General features: G+C 39.3%; 1 long non-coding RNA gene across 1 annotated transcript in view; it reads left to right on the top strand.

Moving 5' to 3' along the window:
• The first annotated feature begins 4,176 nt into the window (after positions 1 to 4,176).
• LOC149919638 (uncharacterized) overlaps positions 4,177 to 22,200 on the top strand; it is a 39,725-nt gene continuing 21,701 nt past the window's right edge. The window contains exon 1 of the long non-coding RNA XR_016463663.1: positions 4,177 to 4,361. This is a non-coding gene — a long non-coding RNA (uncharacterized LOC149919638). The remainder of the gene's footprint in view (positions 4,362 to 22,200) is intronic.

The following is a 22,200-nucleotide window of genomic DNA, read 5'->3' as shown; positions in this document are numbered from 1 at the left end:
CCTGGGTTTCTTACTCAGCATTCTTACCCAACAGTACATGGTGGTATCCTTGCTCAGCATGGGACACAGCCAAGGGTAGTCAACAGATTGACAAGTGGGTCCAGGACACTGAGGAAAAGTGGTCTGTAGACATATCTAAAGCTAATTTAACTTAAAAATTCCTTGTATGTTTGTTGCAGAGAGTTCAGCACAGTCTGTAAAACCCGCCAGGTGAGACAGGTCAGTGCACGTGATGTCAGAGACAATGTCCCAGCTCTCGTGTTTATATTGCTTCCAATGTCCAGGCTTGCTATGTTAAAAACAGTTGGACAGATCAAAATGAAATGTGGACAGTTCCACCAAGATCTTGGATCTTGTAAAAATTCTTTTTCCAGAAATCACCTTTGAAGTTAGCTTTTAGTTTGCCAATTGCAGGGTTAGCTGTGTACTCCAGAGCACAGCTGCTTCAGGTGGTTGGTGGAATTAAGTGGCATATATTGAATTGTTATTAGCCATGTTTGCCTGCAAGTCTTCTCAGTCAGAGTATGGCTGCAAAGGGAGGTGACAAAGGCAAGTATACTTACAACAGAGTGTATAGATACCAAGTTCCTACCAGATTTAGTTAGCATTTGATATTCGCCCAGAACTCAAAAATTAATCAGTGTGCATTTAATAGGCATCAACTCACTGAATAATTTATTCCTTGCTATTTTTTTTTCTTTTCTATATTGGAAACATCTCTGCAAAAGTGGGTTATGTCCCACTCGCCTAGTTATCAGCGATTGGTGTGGTAAGTCTGAAGGGATACAACTGTGCAACCCTCTGCTTGGAGGCTGCTTTGCATGGAGTCAGAGATTTCTGCTCTTCAGCAGAGGAGCAGGAATTCCTCTAGTTGCCATTTCCAGGCAGGAGGCTCTTCTCTCCAATGTGGTTTTCCACTTCATGTGCTAGTGGATTGGTTATTCAGGGAGCATTAATTTCTAAATACGAATGTGAGAGGTCTTTGCTCATCTATTTTTAGTATTTTACTGTTTCATGAAGGTGTTGTGAAGGAAAGAATGTATGCATACTCTTAGCCCATCTCCTCATGACTAGCCACCTCCAGTTTTCTGTCCTCTCCACATCCTGTCCTGCCTCTGCAGTTGTTTGCACTGCAGCTCTTCACTCCTTCACTGCCATATTCAGTTTTTATTCTTCTGACAACCTAAACTTAATTTTACCTAACCTCAGTTATATGCCCTTGGTGGGAGGTTAAAATTTATAAAATCTTAAAAATAAAGATCAGACGCTCTTTGATGAAAACTCAATAAATCAACTTGTCAGTTTTCTTCTCCCCTCTCAGTTCAGATAATTCAGCCTTCATTTACCAATTCACTCAATAAAATACTGTGGAGGCTTGAGTTATCATGTTCGTTTTTTCCTGACAGGCCACACAGAGGGTCATGAGACTCTGAAGGACCCAAGTAGTGAATGAGCACCATTCATATTTTGCATCTCCAGTGGTGGCTCAAGAACAGATTTCTTCCCTGGGGCCATTCAAGGTTGTTCTCCCGTATCTTTCCTCACATTTTACAGCACCCTACTTTAGACAGACACTGGGGTCACAGCAGTGATGGTTTATGCTTGCACAGCTACTTGAGGAGTGCTGGAGTGCTTTCATATTGTGGCCATATGTGACTTCTCTTTCTTCACCTCAACATGCTAGGGCCCAGACCATGAATTAGGAGGTCGTCCCACCTCCTTCCCACCACTTGTGTTGGCAGACAGACGTTGCTGACTTTGGCACCTTCTTGCCAAAGTCATGCAATACTTCTCCATACAATGCTTACAGTTCCTTCAAAATGGATTTTTTTTTTTTTTTTTTAAATAGGAAAACCCCATATATATCTCTTTCAGCAAATAGATAATAGAAGATAATAGAAGAATTAAATTTTCTTGGTCTATCCAGCTGTTTTCTTCTTACGTCTCATTCTATGGCGAGGGTGAATATGTCTGTCAAGGCATCTTCCAAAAGACAGTATATTCTAGTCAGTGAGCCAAGGCCAGAAACTTTAGCAGATGGCACCACCTGAAGAGGCAAATTCTGTTTTACTTTTCTGGAGACATCCAAGTGTGTGTACTCAATTTAGGTTCCAGAACTCTTGCTGAGTACTGCCTTATGCAGATTAATCAGTCACAATGATGACATTCTCCAGTTGATATTTATATATATTTTGCATTGCACCTTTAATTTTGCTGCTTATTTATCATAAGAAGAACAATCAATTTAAATGGGAAGTGCTAACAGTATTGTATGTATTGTTAGAATGGAACAGAAGCAACCCTCAAAACTAGCTGCACTAGCAGCAAGCCTGGCATTACAGTACAACAGAAGCTGAAGAAGTACTTTGCAATTATGCAGTAGATAATAGTGTGTGTATATGAGGGAGTATACTTGCCAGCCAAAAAAGCATAGCACACGCTACCGGAGTTTTGTTATAAACAGTTGATAATTCCTTTTTTGCTCTTACAGTATGTTGCACAATATGCAGAACAGTAGAGGTGTATCTGAAGCAGTATCTTAATTCTCCTTTCTCTTTTCTTCCAAGTCATTGCACAATCATCAACTTGTTTATCGTTAATCTTTACTACAGGTTTCTGTTTTACCACAAGTCTGTAGATGGAGGTCAGTAATTTGTTTTTACATATTCACTGATCTGCCAGTAGTGGATGTGGTTGTATTTCATGATTTTCAGGGCTGCTTTGATTGGAGGTGATCAAACCATTTGCCAGTTCTCCAAGTTCCCTTTGCTTTCCAACTCTATCTTCTTGTTTCTAGTACGTTTGGTTTATGTTTCAGGTTCAGCTATAAAATTCCTGCTTGGTATTTTGCAAAACCTTGTAGTGGTTTTAGAAGATTTTACATGGAAAATAATAGCTGAGTCACCTCTAGCTGTTATGAAGGGGTATTTTGAACAGGCATTTGTTGCTCTCAGTTGTACTTCTATGGGATTCCAAGGTGGAATCTCAATTTCTGAAATACATGATAAGTTTCCTTGTTTGTCCAACTTGTTGATTTGTTGATGATTTAATTTCCTTTGCTGAATTTTTACAGCTTCTGATTATTCTTTACCTGCAGAAATTCTAGTAGCATTGCAGACCAAAACCTTGAACCAATTGCAGTACTGCACAAATCAATTCCAAAGCAACCTGCTACTTTGTCAACATCAGTAAATCTTGTCTGGATTTATTTTCTAACTTTCTGAATACATTGCAAAATATATTATTGCTTAATCTATTGCAAGGGACTCCTGAATCATGTTGTCCAATAAGAAAGAAGCTGCAAGAGCCCTGTGTGCCCAAGTTCAGTTTTCTTACCTTGGTCTTTGGCTAACACAGTGCAGAGGGTTTTGCCCGTGGTACTGTGAACTTTGTTACATAATATAGGCTTGATTTTGCAGTCATAAAGAGGTGTCTGTGGATAACGAAGGAAAAAAACATACTGAAAAATTATGCACATGTATGTGGAAATGTCTATTTAAATGTTTAGTTTTTTTTGTCTATTTAAATGTTTAGTTATTGAACAATGGATGTTCACTTTCTGTTATTTAGTGTTTGTGGCTAAAGTGTTGCACCTTAAACTTACCCATATAATTAGCAAATGTAACTGAAAGGTTCAGTAGTAATTAAGTAAGTAAAGAAATTCAGACTATAAAGACGGGCTAGATGCTTTGCTTGAAGACTTTTTTTCTACCTTCAGTGAGAAGGAACCTACAAGAAAATATTCTTATCATCTGAGAATGGGTCAGATTCCTAGTGGAGCCACAGTCTTTCAAGAACTGCGTGGATGTGGCACTGAGGGATGTGGTTAGCAGTCACAGTGATGATGGGCTGACAGTAGGACTGGCTGATCCTAGGGATCTTTCCAGCCAAAATGATGCTATGATTCTTTTTATTGACAAAACCGAAGGTTTTGCCATCCACCTTTTTCCCTGCAGCACTTCATACTGTTCCATCTGTATGCTGTATTTTTCACTCAGCCAATATTTTATGAGTCCTTTGTTGTTGGCTTTTTTTTTCCAGGCACTTATTTTTCTTTCAACAAAAGATGTGTTCTATTTCATAATGTAGTATCACTAGAACATCTTAGAAATTTCTCTCTTGCCTTTTGTCAGAGTCATTGCAGCCCTGTTCGTTTAAAGTAATGGCATACAAAGTGTTTTTCTTGGCATATGCTGCCAAGTTTCTGATGATATTGATCTGTGACATTTTCGCCCTTATTGAGATTTTGGCAAAGATCAATACTCTGCTGAGATTACGTATCTGAACTTGTATATGGAGAGTATTCTTTGACTTGTGTCCTCGGGTGCCACTGGACTGGCACAGGGATTTTCTGGAGTTATGTGAGTTGTGCTTCTTCCATCATTGTTTGGAAAGGCGTTGATTTGTTCCTCCCTCTCTCTGTGGATTTGTAGCTATTGCTTATGCTTCAAGATTTTAATTGGTTTGTACCATATTCTGAAGTAATTGACTTTGTTTACATCGGGGAAGTGCTAGCAGGTATGCAATCTGAAATGATGATGTGGCATTTGGTTTTTTGTTGTTGGTTTTTTTTTTCATTTCAGTCACCATCTGAGAAAAGTAGCTCTTCCAAATCATGCGATAAATCTCTCTGTCTTAATTTTTGTCATTCCAGAGGATGTTATCATGTACTAATTGTCAAAATGTCCAAAGTGCTTTGTGAAGGAGGACTTTTTCCTTGTCTTTTCTTGCCTATTTTCTACATTTTTTCCTCCCTTTTCTCTCCTACCTACTGTTAAAAGATTTGAACAGACTGGGGCTTCTTGGGATATAAACTGCAGTATAAAATGACTGGAGTGGATGATAACTCAGAAAAGATTAATACAGCATAATTAGTTGCTTTAATTTAACCTAATGATTATTAGCAATATGTTTCTGTCCTTTTTTAAAGCCTGTCTGTGTTATGGTTAGTGATTACTTTGGTTATCTAGACTCTGAGTCAAAAAGCCCAGGAAAATGCTTTCTTAACAGACTAGGTAAGACTTCAGTTGACATTCTTGGTTAGCTAAGTACCTCTGAAGACCGGTCACTTTGGTTAAACTATTTCCCACACTGTTCAGTTTCTGATGGCCCAAGACAGTGGTAAGGAATAGACAGAGAATCACAAAAAGCTGCAAGAGCACTCAAACTTGATGAAAAGCATTTGATAGTGTAGGTTGCCACAGATGCTTTTAAGACTTAGATCTGAAAGATGAGTATCTGCAATCTGCAGCAATCTTGCAGGGAAAATGGACTTTCCTTAAGTAACAAATTAGAAATGCTTGTTACACTGATTACCACATCCTTGCCTTTACAACATCTAGCTACAAAGAAAAGTGGATTCTACAATTTTTTCCACTATGAAAATACACCAGATATGTGGAGTATTTTGATGAAGATATTTACCTTTGTACTTATAAGAGACAATGCAGCTTATTTTCATATTGCAAGATACAAAGGTGGTAAGACAATTATTCTCCATCCAGCTGCACTGACATTCATTCTGTAATACTGGTAGGACGGATGTTCTTGATGAAGACTGAAAATAAATCTGGTACTACGCATAAAGGAAGAGATGTTAGCTGAGATAGTGGTTAACTTATTTCTCCCTTTCAATGTCATTTTGCTTCCTGTGTCTTCTCCTACAGAATGTGATTCTGAAGAATAAGGTAGTTCTTGCTCTTTGGACCCCTAGATCATAATTACTGTGTTACTTTCTAACATCTGTCTATACTGTGGAGTAACTTCACTATTGCTCTTGTTTTCCACTGCAAATCATGGTCAAAGCATCTGCCTTTGGAGACCATCAATAGAGGGCTTCCTGTCACACAGAGACATGTCTTGGCAAAGCCGAGAAATGGATGTCTTAATTTGTGCTCAATTTTTTATTTATTTTTATTTTTATTTTTATTTTTATTTTTTAAACATAAAGGTCACTGAGTGAAGCTGTCAACAAAGAAAGGAAAAACAGAGAGAAATAATTCCTTTCCATAAAACCATAAGCTGCTCTGTGAGCATAAAGAGGTCAGCTATGACTACTATGGTCTTGACTCTGGCTGCGTCACTGATGTTGTCTTTATTAGCTCATGTGAGAAATGTATGCCTTAGTTCAGATGTTGAGGAGACTTTTAACATCTGTTCTCCCAAGCTAGTGAAAAGGTGATGGTAAGACTGTGTAGAAAGGCAAGTCTCGTCATTAGCATTCAGCGTTCTACATTCAAAGATACCAAACTAAAAGGGCTAAAATTAGCCAGTGGTTGTATCCAAAGATCTTGAAGAGTATGTCATGATGCTCACATACAAAACAATGAACGCTGATAAGAAAGATCAAAGGGAAAGTTTCGTAGATACTAAGGCAAGAGGAACAAGTGCCACTGTCAACAGAACCTTATATTTTATCCAGTAATTCTTGTCTGTAGACAGAATAAGTCATGCATGGGCTTAAATTTAAAACATGTACTGTGAAGTATATTGTTAATGCTGTCTTCAGTGTTGTGGGTTTTCCTCTTTCCTCTTGCTTGGAGCAGATACAGAGAAAGGTAGAAACAACCTATTGATAGTCCTCAAAGGAACCAGGGGCGATAAAGAGAAAGGAAGGTTTTGTTGATGTGAACTGGTCAGGTCACAACCTCTCTTGCTGCCCTGGTGTCTAGTTTTGATTTTGTTGTTTTTTTCTAGACTTGCATTTCATGTAATTGGGATGGATGTTCTGGGGAAAATGCATTAACAAAGATAAGGTAAAAATAGCAAAACATTTTGAAGAGATCTCACTTGGTCAAATGTTCTTTTTCTGAAAGATGCCCAATTGAGAGGGAAATAAATTTGGCATTGTTATATACATGCATTTCCTGTATCAGATTTCCTGTATCTGCTGCTGGTCTTCATTATTGCCTATGACAAGAGGAGCTCAAATAAAATAAATATGATTTTGGGTTGCAACTCGTTTAACAGATGAATTTGTAGAAGATCGGCTTACGTGTCCATTTGCATAAATAGATGAGAAAGGGCAGCCCATTGTAGGGAAGTTTTAAAAAAAATTGTATGTGCAATTTCTTTAAGTAAAAGGAAATTTAAGAAAAAGACTGTGAACGTGAGGGAAGGATTTTTATCTCAAGTGAAGAAGTAGGGATGATGATAGTTTGAGGACATACAATATGAAGGATGCTTTGCATACAATATAACAAAAAGAATAAATTCACCAGAAAAGATCAACAGAAAATAAATACACATACTCTGTTTTTTTTCATATTACTTTTTTTTCTGAAGGAGATGTGTTCAAATGTGTAACTGAAAACTGATTCTTTGGGATTTGCCTCCAGAGCGGAGATGCTCTTTCAGCAACATTCAATAGTCATTTATTTAAAAACCAAAATAAACAAAGATAAGGGAAATTGTTCACGGGTGATGGGAGTCTTGAGAGGTTTTCTGCCTTCCAGAAGCCAAGATCTAGGATGTTGTGTTGCAACTTGTCAAGAGCACAGACTACTGCCTGCTACTGCTCTTTCATGTGGGCATAAAAGAGAGCGAAGCTGGAACATGGACAGAATCAAAAAAGACTGGGAGCGCAAATGATGAACACTGAAGCCCAAATTATCTTCTCCTCAGTTTTGCCAGTCAAAGGAAAGCGGGAAACCAGAAATACATGTATAATACATATCAGCTCCTGGCTATGTGGTTGGTTCTAGTGTGAGTTTTGGTTTTAATGATAATGAGATTTTCCATAAAGACTATAACCTTTTAGGGAGAGATGGAATCCAGAACAGGCAGGGCAACATTTGGCTGCAGGCTGGCCAACCTAGTGAGGCAGGCTTTAAACTGAAGTTTTTGGAGATTGAGGTCCAGAATGGCAATGCTCATGTGATTGCAAGTGACTGGGGAATAAGCCAGGTCAACCAAAACAGTGACAAATGTTTCTTAGCTGCATCCCGTGCCATGATCCAGAAGCTCAGCCATCTCAAGGGTGTGTACAGACATGGAGGCACCTCTTGCAACCCACATCTTCTGCTCATTTTTCATCTCTGAAGTGCCTGTGTAACAATACATGCAGCATGAGGAATAAACAGGAAGAATTAGAGGTCTGTGTGCAGTCATAGGATTATGATTTCATTGCAATCATGGTAATGTGATAGAGACAGCTAACATGATTGGGATGCTCTCATGGATGGCTATGTACTTTTCATGAGGGACAGATTGGCAAGGCAGCAAAGTTTCTCTTGATATAAGAGAACAACTGCAATATATTGAGCTCTGCCTAGAGATGAATGTATGGAGAGCTTATAGGTGAGAATTAAGGAACAGGCTAATCTCGGTGACACTGTTGTGGGTGTTTTCTACAGGCTGCCTGTTCAGGAGGAGGAAGTTGATGAGGCTTTTACAGGCAGCTGAAAATAGCCTCAGGATCACAGGCAATGATTCTCATGGGAGACCGCCTGATATTTGCTTGAAAAGCATCACTGCAAGGCACGCACAGCCCATGCAGAGCATGAAGTATAGCTTTCTGGTGGTGGAGAAGCCAATGAGGAAAAGTGTGCTGCTGGACTTCGGTCTTATAAACAAGGAAGTACTGATTGGGAACATGAAGGCTTGGGGCAACATTGGATGCAGCAACCATAAGATAGTGGAGTTCAAGGTCCTGCATGGAAGAAACAAGGCAATAAGTAGAACTGTGACCCTGAGGGCTAACTTTGATCTCTTCAAGGACCTACTTGGAAGTATCTCATGGGTTAGATCACTGGAAGGTGGGGGGGGGGGTGGGGCAAAAGAGTTGGTTGACATTCATAGAATCACAGATTGGCAGGGGTTGAATGGGATCTCAAAAGATCATTGAGTCCAACCACCCTGCTGAAGCAGGCACCCTACAGTAGGTCACACAGCTAGGCATCCAGGTAGGTCTTGAATATCTCTGTAGAAGGATACTCCACAACCTCTCTGGGCAACCTGTTCCAGTGCTCCATCACCATTACCATAATGAAGTTCTCCTGCATGTTAGTACAGAACTTCATATGTTCAAGTTTTAGGCCATTACTCCTTGTCCTATCACTACACACCACCAGGGAGAGCCTGGCCTCATCCACTTGCTTCCCTTTAGATATTTATAAACATTATTCAGATTACTTCTCAGTCTTCTTTTCCCCGAGCTGAACTGACCCAGGTTACTCAGTCTTTCTTCATATGGGAGATGCTTCAGGTTTTAATCATTTTTGTGGCCTTCTGCTGGACTCCCTCTAGGAGAGATCCATCTTTTTTCCTACAGGAAAACCCAAGCACCACTTCTTCAAAGCTCAAGATTGGTGCAAGAGTACCTGGACAGACTGAAGAGTTGGGCAAAGATGAACACGAGGCAAGTGCAAAGTCCTGTACCTGGAGAGGAACAACTGCATGGATCAGTGCAGGTTAGAGGCTGACCTGCTGGAAAGAAGCTCTGCAGAGAAGGACCTGCGTGTCCTGGTGGGCGACAGGTTGGCCGTGAGCCAGCCATGTGCTCTTGTGGCCCAGAAGGCCAGTGACATCCTAAGGTGCAGCAGGTCAAAGGAGGTGAACCTCCACCTCTCCTCTGTCCTGCTGAGGCCACATCTGGGTCCAGTTCTGAGCTTCGCAGTTCAAGAAGGACTGGGAACTTCCAGAGAGATCCCAGTAGAGGGCCACAAAGATATTTAGGGACCTGGAGCACCTCCCTTATGAGGAAAGGCTGAGATCCCTGGGACTGTTCAGTCTGGAGAAGAGAAGGCTGAGTGGGAATTTTAACAGTGTTTATGAATATGTAATGGGAGAGAGTTGAGTGGATGGGGCCGGGCTCTTCGGTGGTGCCCAGTGACAGAACAAGGGGCAATGGACACAAGCTGGAACACAGAAGGTTCCATTTGAACATGAAGAAGGATTTTAAGGATGACAGAGACCTGGAAAGGCTGCCCAGAGAGGTGCTGGAGTCTCTTTCTCAGGAGATATTCAAGACCTTCCTGGATACTTTCCTGTGGAACCTACTGTAGGCAATGTGCTTTAGCAAGAGGTTGGACTAGACAATCTCCAGAGGTTCCTTTCAACCCCTATGATTCTGTTATTCTGTAATGGAATGTACCAACTCTAAATAATTAAGAACAAAGGGCTTGGTCCTGTATTTGCTTAGATTTATAATATATATAACACCATTGAGGTCAGCACCTTAAATAAAACCACAGAGGAGTGCCTAAAATGGAAATAGAAGCATCATAAGTTCATAAAAATGGAATAAATGAGCAGGAAAAGATAGCAGGGAAGCTTGTTGAATTTAACAGGGAGAAATTCAGATTTTAATGAACTAATGGGTAAACCAGAAAAAATAGCTTAGGGAAACTACTAAAAATATCAACAGTAACAGGACAAATCTGAACACCCTGGGTCCCTGACGGACACAGGAAAAATACTTAATAAAAAAATCATTCATTTCAAGAGAAATTAGTACTAGCTACAACTGTTTCCAGAAACATCTGAGGATACATTTCATAAAAAGGTAAAAATAAATGTGTGAATCATGTTTAGACACCATTACTACATGACTTTGTGCATATTCAAAATGAAAATTCCTGTAAACTCTTCAACATATATTTTTGGGTACATACAAAGTGTCTGTCATTTTGGTTTATTTCTATGATTGTTTTAAACCAACAATTGGTAAGATTGAAATGTCACATCTCATGTAAATTTCATCAACATTATGGGATGTTATGTGATCATGGAGCCAAGTTGGGTGAACAAGGTATTGCCTCTGCAAAAAGGAGAGGTAGGTAAATCCTAATCACTCATAGAAGTAAGATAGAATGAAGAGACCGAGAATCTCAGTTGCTGTCCATTTCTGAAGTAAATGTGTATCCAAAACCAAACCGAGAAAAACCCTGAAGAGGCAGTGAGGTTTTGATAACCCCAAACACTTTGTTCTCCATGCAGTGGCAAGTAATCTTGGCCATATCTCTTGGAGCCTGGTGCTCAAATACACTTAAGCACCTGAGTCTTGGTCTTTGTAGGTAAGACATTCAGTGAATGAAATCCACTGAGTCTCAAAATAGTCATCTTTTCCTCCCTATGTGGTCTTAAATTGAGCTTTACAATGTTGATGGCATTCTGTTGCAACATTAATTGTGTTCTTTCAACTGGGTTGATGAAAACAAGGTGAACGTTTGGGAGCTCTAAGAGAGGGTAGATATTCTGTGTTTGAAAGCAGATCTAGAAATATCTGCAATCAGATTTTATTCTGGCATGGCTAAGTCATAAGAGCTAAGAGACAACAGCACAGATTTTAGCCTGTGTTAGCAATCTGAGGTTCACTACCTGTCTTCAACAGTTTTGGAAATGATGAATTGATACCTGAGAGATTCATCTTCATTGTTTTTGGACAGTAGTAAAAGAATTAACATCAGGTGCTTTTTTCTTGAAAATAGTATTTTTATTCTGAAGAATATATATCAAAGTCATCAATCCAACTGAGCAGGAAATCATGCAAAGAAGAGAAATTGATAGATACAAACAAAGTGGAGGTCAACCAATCCTGCCTGTCTCTTGATCCTGATTCAGGAACCATATCCTTTCTCCCTTTCATATAATCCTGGGAAACAAGCAACTTATCTATTTAAAAAGTTTAAATAGAGTTTAAAAAGGAATTTCTTCTGCTCTTGCACAGAACCTTTCATGAATCATCCAAATTTTAATCAAGCTTGCTTAGGAGAATGCATTTCTGAAGACTGAAGATACTTAGCTGTGAGCCTTACCCAAGCTCTGTAAACATCAGGAACTGAAAGTGTTGCCCTGCTTAGCTATGAGGACTGTGAACGAAGGCTGAGAGTTGTTCAGATGCTGTAGGACAGCCCCATGCTCTGAAGAAAGGAGTGGGATGCGGAGTTTTCTTGCAAAGCGAGAATAACTGGAACAAAAACCTTTATAATGCAAATCTGTGCCTCTTGTTGTGGCAGAATTCAAATTCTATAGGGAACAAATTTAATAACCTAAGCAACTGTCAGAGACTACATAAATATTCTTCCTCAATTAGTGAAAGGAGCGCTGCAATAAAGACTACAAAGCAATTGATTTAACGTTGCTAAACCTAGAAAATGTACTTTGATATCAGCATTATTTTTTACAAAGGTGTTTTGAGAGAGAAACTGCTTCAAATCTCCAACCCTACAATGGTGACGAACTTCCTTATCTTGAGATACTTAAAGGTCAGGCAGCGTGGCAAAGATTTTATGATGAAGTAATTTAATTATCTTTGAATTGCAGCGTGCAGTGTCATGATATTATGGTAGGAGCACGACACAGTGTTAGGTTTTATTACTGTTTGTCATCACATTAAATTGGCTTAGTTTTAAATTGCAGCAAGAACATTAGCATTCAAAACCATTCCTGCCTTGGATGCTGTTCAGCCCATTCACTTCTTTCTCTGTCTTCTCTCCCCACCCCAGCTTGTTCAGTAATTCTCCTTTATGCCTCTTTGAATGCAAGAGAGAGCTTTCCCTTCTTTCCTTACTGTCTTTGCTGAGAGCTATTTCAGGGTAGAAAACTGATTTTTAGTTTTCCATCTTGTTTTGGTACTGTGTTTATGGGCCGCTAGTTGTTTTTTTGTGCCTTCCAGTTTTTTCCAGTTTTGTATACAGGTGTTCTGTGAAGGACCTTCAGAAACACAGAAGTTATAGAAGTTTGAAAATATAATTTTTAATTTTTGAATGAATGTGATAGTGAGGGTTACAAAAACTGGTAGTTTCACTACATCTAGAAACAGGCTAACTGAAATAAAATTATTTGATTATGTTTGGGAAATGTTGAAATAATATTTCTTTATTTCTGGAACTTTTTTTTTTTTTTTTTTTGTCATACTGTCCCATTGTCAGCATGAAGTTCATCCTTATACTTCAAGCATACATGGGAATGAATAGAAAACCCACAATGAAGTTGGAGGAAAAAGGAATCAACTTAGTCTGAGCTGAGTCAAGTCTGAAGTGCACAGAAATTTGTGCAGAGTGGAGGGAACATTGGTATATTATCCAGCCCCACTTCCTGCTCATGGCATGGTCAACTTGGTCAGGTTGTTACAATACAACTGTTGCCCTATTGAGTTCTGGGGCTTCTCAGAACATTTTTTTTTTTTCCAATAACTGACCACAATTGGTGTGGAAAAGCTTTTTTAAATACCTCTCTGGATTTTCCCTTGCAACTTACCTATTCGTCATTGCGTAATTTTGCCTCTCATGCTTTCACCGTGTACATTCGAGCAGGTTTCCTTGTCTACATTCTTCCATTAGGTTGTTGAAGACACTGTTAGGTATCCCCTGAGCATTTTCCAGTTCCTACGGCTGAACAAAACTGTTTCCTCAGCCTCTCCTTGGACTTGTATGATCCAGCTTGCCAGTTCTCCTATGCTGCTGGCTCTTAACTGGACTTGTTTCCAGTTTGTCAGTAACTTTTTTTAACTAGAGATACCATGACTGAATGTATCACTGAAATCCAGGAATAAAGTTCACCAATCCCAATGACAGGTTAGAAAGCTGACCTCTCTGTTAACTCTTTCCTCCTTCCCAACTCTCATTAGCTGCTAAAAAATTGAGGTGCTTATTGTAGGCATCTCAGATAGGTGAACTGAAGCACTCCTATTCAACAAGTGAATATTCATACATTTTCTGTGAAGTGCCTGCCTGTTTGACAATTGCTTATCATAAAATCTAATATTACGCATGTGCTGTGTTGTTATGGGGTTCTTGCAAGCAGCTTTGGTGATTGTTGGATTCCACTGGGAGATGCTATTTAACCTAAAGTTCATAAGCTAAGGAGGCCTGTTCCCTTATTTAGTTAAAGAAATATATTTACAGAATTGGTTGCTGACTGTGTTTCTATTATCACATCGACCTTGTTATGGTGCCACTATTATCAACCCTGGCAGGGTACAGTGTACCTCCTCACAGCTTGTGGAATGTCAAGACTCTTCTTTTAGACTCCAGATGTCTTTCTTATCTAGGTAAAACAACCTTCCAAAGACAGAATGTCAATTTGCTGAGGACTCTCAACTAATTTTTGGCTATCAAATGTATTAAATACACAGGTTGTCTCATAAGTGCTAAACAGGAGGAGGATTGCTTTGCTTGAGCTGTTGGCTACGCTCTTGCTAATGCAATCCAGTGTGTGGTTTGTCATCTTAGCCTCAAGGACTCACAACCTAAATATTGCCACATACACCAGAGCTGACCTTGGCCACAGCCAGCCAAGCCCCAAAGGGAAGATGCTGAAGAGGGAGGAGAATTACAGAGAAAGATGGTTACTAAGCGGACAGGGCAATTAAAGCCTGTTGCTGCCTTCAAGGCCTGACACTTGCATACTCATGAAAGAGTAGAAAGAAACAGACTAATGCCCACACAAACATTAAGCAGTTGCCTTGAGTAAGCTTGGTGGTAATTTTCCATTAGTCCAGAGTCACTTGTCCTATCTTTAGCTGCTAAAAAATTAAGGCGCGTATTCTAGGCATCACAGATAAGTGAACTGAATCACTCCTAGAAATGCTTGTCTCTCCACAGACATCAGGGAGTAGACTAGATGATGAGCTGAGATTCAGAATCTGGTTTTCAGGCAGTTAAATTCAGGTGGGATTGAACCACCAGATGATACTTTTGCATCCTTAAAGCAGATAAGAAATGCTTACACAGAGTTTCACTCCAGAGTAGAATTTTTTCCTTAGCTTCGTACCTCAAAGTCTGATCTTCAAATTAACTGGGTGAAAAGCATGGCTGCTACTTGCTCCTGTTAGCATGAAAAGCTTCACTATGCCTCAGTACTGTGGTTGATTGTGTTCTGTGTAGACTTGTAAAAAATTTGGAAAAGATTTTTCAGGGGTTTTCCTGCTAACTCTATGAAAAAAGTAGCTTGTGCGTGTAATGAAGAAAGCTCAGTCTTGAAATGAGATTTTGCAACTGTTTAGTAGTGATAGTGGGAATCTAGTTATGGTGCTGGAGGCTCTAAACAGATATTATTCAAGATCCACCAAACCTGTTTGGTTTGAAAAGGGTTGATGAAAATAAATCTCAGTAAAGAGAAAATTTTTCTAAGCTGTTCTGGATGGTGGAGGGGTAAATGAGTTTCATCTTTGGAGGGCTTTCAATATTTTAACACTGTTTTTGTCCCAAGTAATGGGTTCATTGTGGGAGTTAGTTTAATCAAAGAGCTTGTGCTTGGGAATACACTGCAGCTATCTGAACATCAGTTCTATCAGGACACCACGGATATTCAGGTAATCAGAGATTGCTGTCACAGTAACATGAAAACATTTGCATGTCTTTTAATAAACCCAAATATAAAAGGCATTGGACTTTTCCCCTCATACAGTACATGTTTGCTAAGCTTTCAAATTGACTTTTTCATCTAATATTTTTTTTGTCATACAAAATTGCTTATCTGCCCTAGATATAAAGGAGGAAGCTTAATGGCCCATGAGCAGAGGTCTTATACCAAGGTAATCATAAATCTCTAATGCAGCTGAATATGCTAAACTATCAGTCTTTGTGCTCAGCGATAGAAGCAGCTCAGCCTCTTATTCTTCTGTAGCACAAAACGCAGTCAGAGCCACCTGGCAAGGCCATGAGATGCAAAGGAGGAATGTACCAGTGATTGGGTTTCCTAGGTTTCACGTAGAACCGCAGGGAAAAGGCTTGGGCAGAAATCAGAGGAAATTCCATGATTCAAAATATTTTTCCATTTCAGAGTAGAAGGTCAGAAAAGGTCAGAAGGTCTAAGGAATCATTTTGCAATCAGCCAAAACATTGTACTTAGCCTTGTTTGGAATTTCTCAAAGTACGACAGCTGTAAATATATCTTTATATTTGTTTAATTCATTTTGAGCTGCAAAGCCTTCGCAAAGAAGAGAAGAAATAGAAATTTAGCTTCTCAGAGGAGCTAGGCAAATCCAGGTGCCATTGAGTTTAGCCGAAGTTGTAGATATTTAACATTTCTGGAAAAATCAGGGTTGTGATATTCCTACAACACATTCATGAGCTGGGAAGTCAGAACAGTTCATCAGTCAGACTGTAGAGAAAGAAAAAGACTCTGTTTCTACAGATATTTCTTCAAGTCTTTGTAAGTTTGTTACTTTGAACTTCAAAATCTCAGATTTGCTGAGCAGAATTCTCTGTTGCATCTCAGCTGTTGACTTCATTATTTTAAAATTCCTTCTGTGTTTTCATGAGGTGCTGAGAACATCATCTCACTAGCAGAAGTGGAATCACACTTGAAGTGCTATTACATGGGATTCTGACCACAACCACTTGTAGTCAACGTTGTGAAGGAGAGAGGGACTGTACTTCAAGCCATTAGCACTAAGTATGCAAATTGGGAAGGAGGAAAGAGTTAATAGAGAGGTCTGCTTTCCTTAAGCTTCGTGAGGAATAAGCACATCCTTTATAAATTCACAGAGGGGGCTGGCAGTCTTACTCAGATGTCCTGCTATAGGGTCTAGCCTCTCCCACTCCATCCTCAGCATGGATGGATGTTTCATAGAACCACCTAGGCTGGAAAAGACCTCTAAAATCATCTAGTCCAACCACAAGCCCATCCTCACCCACTGACCACGTCCCTCAGTGCCACATCCATACAGTTCTTGGACACCTCCAGGGATGGTGACTCCACAGCCTCCCTGGGCATCCTGTGCCACTGCCTCACCAATACCTGCTCATATTGGAGTACCAGGAGAGTCCAGTACTGGCCCTGAAACCTGTGGCTTCCAGAAGAGCACATTCTCCTCCTGAAGACTCTGGGGATGGCACTGTAGTAATGCTTGAAGTTTCCTGTGCTGGTTACTACATCCAAACTTTGTTGCTTTCTAGTGCTCCTGAAATCACACTTAACAGTAGTAAAGATAAAAGTAAAATGTAAATGAGAATTTATTTACATAGCTTAAATGCTGGCAACACAATTACAATAAATTTAGAGACAGAACTAAGAAGAAAACTATTCTTTTATCCACCCATACTTCAATGAACTTGGGATTTGTTTCTTGGGATTCTTTCTGGGTATAACGTTTACATCTAATTTATTCTCTGTGGTTCCACTTAGAAAACCATTTAATTAAAATGTTGATTTCAATCTTTTCCCAAGGGATTGCCTCCCATCTGCCACCTAACTTTCAGAAATACTTGCATTTTTTTGAGCGAGGTGAAGCCATTTTCTGCCTAGATCATTAAGAAACTCTGTTAGTAGCCTTCTTCAATACTCTTGTATTCAAGAATACAGACTGGTGCAGTCACGGTCATAGCTCAAGACTAAAGCCTTTTTTCACACACTGCAACTTATACTTCTGTCAGTGTTAAAGTATATTTGCCCCTGATTCTGCAGCTGTATTTCAAGTGAGTGCATACACAAAGTTGTGCATATACACAGCACACTGAATGCTTATCTTCAACTGCCATTACTGTCAGTGGTAAACATTTAGATGTAATAACAGCTTAGTGCCTGGCCCTTGGAATAGCTGTAATGTAGTTTAATAAATACTCAGATTTAGAAGTGAAGAACTCTAGAAGCCATGGTGTTCCCTGGAAGACATCAGGAAGTGCTGGATATGGGGAGTGATTTAGTGCTATTTTCTATTCTTTTCTCTTTTCTTTCTAACGATTACATGACTTACTTGGAAATAAACCCATTGTTAGATTTGAGGTTAATCTGTTCCTTGTTGCTTTTTTACCTAGGAAAATTTCAATCATAATCTTTTATTTGCAGACTTAGTTATCTCCATAGCAACTAATTGTGATTTATTAGTAATAATAATGCTAGTAGTAATTGAAACAAAGTGATGGGGAAAGTATTGTTTCCAAATAAAATGTCAAATCTTTCTGAGGAAGCAACAGGTGAAAGTAATGCAATGAATGTATAAGAAGACAGTAGTATTTCTAGTGTTAAAATATTTATACGTGATGCATTTTGAGCAGGGAGAGATCCAAAACTCAATGGAACCCTTGATTTTTCTAGTCTTGGGATTAAGCCCTCATTCAAGTCATTTCTGAACTTACTGTCAAGTAATAATTCAGATTTTATAACCTTTCATAAGAAAATAATTCAATTAAAAATAAGCAAGCTAATTAGATTTAAATAAAGCTCCTGTTGTGATGAGAAACAGGAAATGAAAGATTAAGGACTGTTTGTGGAATTTATTTGATAACCCTCTAAATGCACTGAGGAGTAGATTTCTTGTTCACATTGAATAAACAGGCTTCAGTAGTTTAAAGAACTCATTCCTAGAGTTCACAAACACAAAGTCTCACACATTTGCTTTAGAGATGAAGAAGGCAGAGCTAATCCTAATAGGATTTGGACATGTAAATCCCAGGAATTATAGAAACCCTTTCAGACTCAGTGCTTTACAGCACTCTGAGTAAAGCCTCCATACTACAAAGTAGGGCAGGATGCATAGAAGACACCTCATTGTTCACCTTGAAATATTTTTCTACTTCTGACTTACTTATGGGTTAGAGGTGGGGAAGAAGCATCTTCTGAGGTCTGGGGAAAGAAAAGCATAAAAGATAGATCTGCCTATGAACTTGCAGGTCTTGTCTACTCAAGATATCTGTTCTTGCACAGTTTCTTTTTCCTTCAAGGTTTTCAGTGGCTGCTCCTAGCAGCAATACTGCAAAGCTTGTGGGACTGCTGGTAAGATCAGTATGTGCCTGTACTTGCGATGCACAGAGGCCATGGAGTTGTTACCATAGCTCCTGGCAAAGCTGTGCTAGCACTGAATTTGCTCAGTTATATGATTGGAGAGATTTGAAACAAAAGAAAATCTGTGTTCGTGATACTGTTGGTAGCAATAAATACTCGCACAAACACTTCTGAGAAATCAGATCATATGATGGATGTTGACTCAACAACAGCAAGACCTCTTCTCATAGCCTGCTCCAAGAGGTTCTACCAGTCCTTTGTGCCATGACAAGGTCAAGAGATTGGCCGATGGCACCACGTGGCTCCTTTTCAAGGCTGCTGTTTTAACACGTAAGACAGAGAACCTGTCCAAAGTTTCTGTCGCCAGCCTTTAACTTGGGAAATTGGATTTGGATTTCTGTTCTGCAGTTGATTACTTATGAGACCTCAGGGAAATAATTTAGTGTCAGACTCTTCAAGGTATAAACACCTATTTGTTTTCCGTGTAAATTTGTTAAGATTAGATGCTAAGTATCTTGACATCCACTGAGGGGCATTTGAGTTTGTACCTGAGAAATGGAGCTGGAATGATTCATATTCTTGATAAATGCACCAACAATTGTGAAGTTGTCATGCCTAATAGGTATAGAAGTCATAAATTCACAGCAGATAGGACTACATGGTTCCTAATGCTAATTTGACCTTTCTCTCTTGTTTGAATGGATGTTTTTGGCTGCAAAGATAAAATTCTTGTAATACTGAGATCGTTGGCAAATTTTTTTATTGGCTTCTGTAGATCCACTCACTCTTTAAGAAGTTTTATTGTTACTTATATTCCTCTTCCCAGAGTAATTGAAATAAAGCCTGCATCACTAAGTCTGTAAGTCAGTCACACAAAAGAAACATTGAGCATCAGTTAAGGCAATGATGAGTTTGTATGGATGGAAAATGACTGCACCAAGCAGATGGCACACAAGCTAAGAGGGATTAGGAGGGACAGCCCCACAGCGATATTTTTCTCTAGAGCTTGAGAGATTTATATTCAATTGTCCTCTCAGGACTAGAAGAAGTCTAGCCAGGATAAAGTGACATCTTAATACACTTCTCAGTGGGGCTTTAGTTGCATTAGTTCTTTGAGTGAGTTCATTCAGGGTCTCTGTGTGGCCTGGTATTTTGCCATGTAGAAGTAACCTGAGACACTTGTTCTAAGAATATGTTTGGTTGGAGTTCAGCATTGTAAATAAGGATTGCATGCGGCCACAAGCTATGACTTTACTGAAAGAAAAACAGAGGGTTTTTGCCTCTGAAATCTCCTAGAAGTTGTTGGTTGTTTTACTCCTTTCATTTGACCTCCGGTGTTTACCATCTTCCCCTTTTGTGGTTACCCTCTCCTACCTGTCAGACATTAATTTTCCATCTCTTCCTTCAAGCACAAGCTAGCATTCCTTTCTCTTTGTGTCACTGTTTGTACATACCACGGGGAGCACCATTAGTAGGAGAGTATACAACCCTGCACAAAACATGCACTCTCTTCTTGCTCCTGGAGAATCAGCAGAGGAAAATTCATGATAGATTTTTTTTATCTGCAATTATTATTTTTTTTTTTTTACAATTGAATATAAATAAATTGAAACTGCCTTGTATCCCTAAGAGGCATTGCCTTAAATTAACACACTTATAGAGCTGTAGTCATGATAAACTGACAAACTCCTCCTCCCTGGCTTCAGTGAATTTTGAGCAAAGGATACATACTTTTCTTGCATCCTTTCAGTCTGTAGAAGGACTGAACTTGTTGCAAGGTACCATTTATATAATGCTGAATCAATCACAGGAAATACACATGGTGGCAGGATACCTCTTTTTGAACCTTTGAGGTGTTCTTAGGAATGCTTAAGTGTTAATGTCCATTGACATCTTTTCTTACTTTATAGATCTGAGCAGTCCTTGAGGAAGTGGCAGATTGCTATGGACTGGACAGTATAGGATCTAGGCAACTAAAAGCCAGTGCAGAACCCTTGCTGGGAATAAAGCAAGTTAATTCCCAGCATTCATTTTCCTTAAAGAAGACAGAATTAGTTGATAGCAGACTGGCCACTATAACAACGGAATCCTCATTTAACTGTTATTCTTATATCAGCCACTGCTCTTACGGTTCAGAATTGGTTAGACTGACTTATGAGGGCTCTGCTGGAGAGGAACACTTTGCTGTACATTTGTCTGCAAAGGCAGTGAGGGAAAAAGGGAATTAAGCAGCAGAACAAATGTAAAAAAGAGAAAAACAAACAAAAACCTCTACAAAATAGAAAAATGCATGTGTGCATTCAGACAACCTTATCATTGCATATTAAATATTCAGAATTCATTTGTGAATAATTTATGCAAAGGTATTCCAGTGCTGACACCACTTCACTGGGTATTTGCTATTCCAGGGCATGTGGTTTCTCTCTTATTTCTGCGTGCTGGTTACCATTCTCTACACATGTGAGTCTTACGTGTAGCTCTTTGGAGTGAATACATTTATTTGCCAGGCTTTCCCTATGTGCAAATACATTTTTCTTTCAGCTGTGTGTAATAACCAAACAGAGATAAGAGGCTGCAAATATTGTCAGGCGGAATGTTAGTACCAGAGAAATTGATACCTCTATGGTGGCTTTTGTCATACTGTGTTCTGGTTGTAATAACTTTATTTTCCAGGAGGGCAGAGAAAGTAAACATGATAAAAGCAATAGTTTTCCTGCTTTCCTCCCTTCCTTACTCCACCTTGCTTTCTATGAGATTGGAGAGGACAGAGGGAAAAAGAAAGATGGTATGGGCACGGCCCCTCATTTCCTTGTTGCATCATGTGCACTCACTGTGTTGGCAGTGAGGTGGCTTCTCTGGTGCATCTTGTCATCATCCAGCACAGGGCAATAACGCTCCCTGTTAGGGCGGTGCAGTGCTGCAGATGAAAGGGACATTAATAAGCCTGGTGAATTTTCAGTTTTCTCTGAAGGAGAATTTAGCCGTGTTCTCTCCCGCTGTGCAAAATGATAATGAGGCAATCGATTACAAACAGGTGCAGAAGGAGCTGCTTGGAGTACCACGAGCCTTTGCACTCAATTGCTGCACTCAGCATCTGAATCTTAATACCATTCCAGAAAGAGTGACAGAATAATAATTCCCATCTCATGTTAAGGTAGAAAGCTGTTAAATTCAGAACCTTCTGGAATTAATGCTGTTCTTTTCATAGCTCCACTGAATTTGCCAAGATTCATTTCAGGAAATCCTCCAGTAGCTTTTTCAGTATTTGTTTTTGATTCTTTTTTTTTTTTTTTTTTTTTTAATTGTCACTGAAAGAGTGGCATGGCACTTTCTTTTTCCCCTTTAAAAAGATTTTGTCTTATCTTTTTTATATGCTTTCTGCCCAGAAGCTTCCACATGTACCTCTTGCACTGAGACACATATGTACACATGACTTGAAAACCATCTGCTTCCCCTGTCACCTAAAAAGCTTTGCACAGGAAGCTAATGTATAATTTATAGTAGAGATTTTTGTCATGTTTGAAATATGAA

Source organism: Phasianus colchicus, chromosome 1, assembly GCF_987193195.1.
Source record: "Phasianus colchicus chromosome 1, bPhaCol1.hap1.1, whole genome shotgun sequence".
Classification (NCBI taxonomy): Eukaryota; Metazoa; Chordata; class Aves; order Galliformes; family Phasianidae; genus Phasianus; species Phasianus colchicus.
The sequence above is the reverse complement of the archived record's forward strand: the minus strand, read 5'-3'. Positions and strand labels throughout refer to the sequence as shown.